Source organism: Pinus tabuliformis, chromosome X (genome assembly GCF_031772625.1).
Source record: "Pinus tabuliformis cultivar Carrire ecotype Pingquan chromosome X, CPIR1, whole genome shotgun sequence".
In the NCBI taxonomy this organism is placed as follows: Eukaryota; Viridiplantae; Streptophyta; class Pinopsida; order Pinales; family Pinaceae; genus Pinus; species Pinus tabuliformis.
In genome coordinates, this window is record NC_142308.1 from 1,490,586,182 (window position 1) to 1,490,589,801 (window position 3,620).

A 3,620-nucleotide genomic window follows, 5' to 3' on the forward strand; every position below is an offset into this window, starting at 1 on the left:
TTGGTGGCAAAAAACCGACTTGGAGTTGCGATGAGAGTGCCCAAGTGCGACGATCGCACCCACGTGGAGAGGTGCCCAGGTCGGCACAAGGGGAAACATGCACGAGTTGAGGGGCATGTGCCTTAGGCGCGCTTGCACGTAGGTGGAGCGTTGGGCAAGATATAGCGAGCACAACACGGGAGTGTGTCTGCCCGTGTAGAACAACGGAGGGCATTGTGAGGAGAGTGCTTTCCCATAGCGTGGAGTGCGTAGGACGAGCGTGCATATAACAACACTGAGGCAGCGACTTGATGGACCCATGCCCAAGAGCGCGCCCACACTAAGGGGTGCGCGGGCACCACGACGTAGAAAAATAGAAAAATGTCACAATTTGGTGATCCAAGAGATGAACACCCAATGAAATAATGTCTCTAGTTTAAGCTAATAGCAATTATTACATATATAATATTTTATTTATTAACTAATCATATTATCATTTTCTTCACTTTTTAATTAAAATATAAATAGTAAGAAACTTTCGTGTTAATTCTACTTATTTGATTGAGCTGAGAGGCTCATTCTATAGCCCAGTTTGAGGGGGATGTGTAACTTTGTTCGTCCGTCCGTCCCCCATTAAAATAAAAATAAAATTGAAAATTATGTTCTAAATAGAAAAATAATGTCGGCTATAATGAAAAAAATGAATAGAAGTAAAAAAATGTACGAATAAGATGTTTAAATCTTCTACGCTTCAAAAATATTTTAACAAGAGATTTAAATAAAGTATTTGAAAATCTATGCTAACTAATTTATGTGGATATTAACTTCGTATATATCTATATATAGAATAAAAATATATTGTTAAAATAAAACATTTTAATGTTGTATACAAAAAATTATTTGATGTAAGTTATCAATAAAATATTTTAATAAAAATTAATATTGACATATACTTAAAATTATATTAATAATAAAAAAACATTTTAATTATAAAAAGCCTCAATAAACATGTAAAACATTTTAATATAAATTACATATATATTATATATCATTTTAGAAAATTATGTATATATTATGAAAAAATTAAGTTTTTATGTTTATAACTTTTATTTGTTCTTATATATACTCTATTTAGTATTCAAAAATACAATTTAAACAATGAAAAATAAGACATTGTATTTTGAACTCTAAAAAAATTTACACATGAAGAAATTTGATCTTTCTCACTCATATTACATTCATACTTAAGATGTATCTATACTAGTGATGTTATACCATCTTAACTTATAATCAAAATCGTAACACTCATGTTACATTTGCACTTAAAATGTATCTATGCTATTATGTTATACCACCTTAATTTGTAATCAAAATCCTAACAAAGCAAGTTCCACAGAAAATTTATATAAGCTTATCTCGTTTCTGATCCATTTATAATTGTACTAAATATATGAGAACATGAGAACATGTTAGCATCAGTTTCTTGGCATTGCCTTTTTGGTGAGAGAATTGTTGGATCAATTTAAATCAGAAAAAAATTAAATTGCAAAAAACTAAAAACAAAAAACTAATAATCTTATAGACTATTTTTAATCTTATAGACCTTAAAATATTTGTAGAGCTTAAAATATCATATCATTTCAATTAAAATAAAAATACAAAACATGTGTACACTCTTACACCCCTGCCTTCTTCATGATCCACTCTGACCGGATTCGGAAATGTTGTTTTCATACTTTATTCTTGAGAAAATACTGGAACCTAATAATAATTATATTACACTCTGACCGCATACGGAAATGTTGTTTTCATACTTTATTCTTGGGAATATACTGGAACCTAATAATAATTATATTACAGTGCTGGTACCATGACACATAGACTAACCTCTGCAAGTCAGTTCTGCAGAAATTCCCGAAGATCGTCCAGAAATTTGGAAGACAAATCATGAGGAAAGAGATGAAAGGTATGAATGCCATCCTCGTACAGCAGAAGCTCCACCTCTTTGCCCATCTTTTTCATATGCTCTACGTATTGGAGATTCCGATCCTTCAGGAGGTCCAGCCCAGCCACCACCACCAACAACGGAGGCAACGATAGCCCCGATATGTTGGGAGAATCGGCGCCCATTACGTTGGCCGCGGGGTGGTCTCTCGTGGCCCCTTCCGGCAGAAACGCCTTCCACATCCAATCGGTGCCCTCCAACGTAATGAGCGGAAGACTGTTGCTCAACCTCGCCTCCGCCGGGGTCCTCTCCTCCCCGCCAAAGAAGGGCTGAATCAGCACGTGCCCCACTATGTTGACTGGACTCATGTCCCCTTCTCCCGCCGCGCGGCATCCGACGTGGTGGACGATGTTGCCGCCCGCGCTATCGCCCATCAAGAAGCACCGTGACAGATCGGCGTTCGGAGGCAGGTAGTCACGCCCGCTCTCGCGGAGCCACGCAACGGCCGCGAAACAGTCGTCGTAGGCAGTGGGGTACTTGTGCTCCGGAGCCAACCGGTAGTCCACCGAGACGACCACGACTCTTCGTTGCGTGGCTAGTCTACGGCAGAATATGTCGTAGGAGCTGTAGCTCGCCGAGAGCATGCAGAAACCTCCGCCATGGAAGTAGATGACCACGGGCAACGCCCTGTCCCCGTCGTTGCTGACCGGAACAAAGAGACGCACCCATACGCCCGTGGCCTCGTCGATTACGACGTCTTTGGTATAGACTCCTCCAGTGGGCGTCTCGTTGGCGGGAGCCTTGCGGATCAGCCACGCTCCGAGGCTCCGGTTAATGGTGCCGTCGCTTCTCCTGCAGATATAGCTACCTGTTTTCGCAAGCCAACTGAGCCACTGGACGCGACGAGGGAGCGAGCTAATCATGGAGGTCTCTTCTCGGCCCCGCTCGGAATTGCTCGCCATTGTGACCAGAAAACAGAAGAAGAAGAATAGTATCAGCGGCAATCCAGGAGGCAGAGCAGATCTGGGTGCCTGGAAACTCAAAATTTCAGGTCCATGGCTGCAATCGATTATATAGCAATTGAAACGAGCGAGTATTGGGTGTGGCGCCGTTGCCCATTGCGGTCCATAAAATAATGGCGGAGTTAATGCAGAGCAGTTAGATATTAAATCCTGACTAGATGTAGTGCCAATAACTTACCCAGTGTAAGAAAGTAGAACCATAGAAGCTAGTTGTTTATAGCTCGATTTTTTGGAAGTTTTTTTGGTTTAATTTCTGTAAAATTTGGTAGTAATTTATTGAAATCACAAATTTGATGAATAATCACTGCACAATCTATTTAAGTATGTTGAATCCATATATACAATCAAAAAACCAATTTCATAACACAAATTAAAATTTCACATTAAACTTTTCCAAGTATACAAAAATTTGAAACAATCACATTAAAAGCAACTTCCTATAAAAATAACTACATATAAAGAAAGCAACTCCCTATAAAAATAACTACATATAAAATATTAAAAATAATTAGCCTAATTATTTGATGTTTTAGATGTGATGGGGATGTTTTTTATTTGATTTTGAAATTTGGTCCCCGATTTTTCTGAAATGGTAATTTTAAATTCTATAATTTACATAATTATAGTGTTTTTAAAAACAATAGTACATAATTAAAGTCTTTAAAAAAACCAAT

At 38.2% G+C, this 3,620-nt stretch overlaps 1 pseudogene; it reads right to left on the reverse strand.

The window, feature by feature from the left end:
* Window positions 1-1,598: 1,598 nt before the first annotated feature.
* Window positions 1,599-3,081, reverse strand: LOC149145647 (putative carboxylesterase 18 pseudogene; annotated as a pseudogene).
* Window positions 3,082-3,620: the final 539 nt, after the last annotated feature.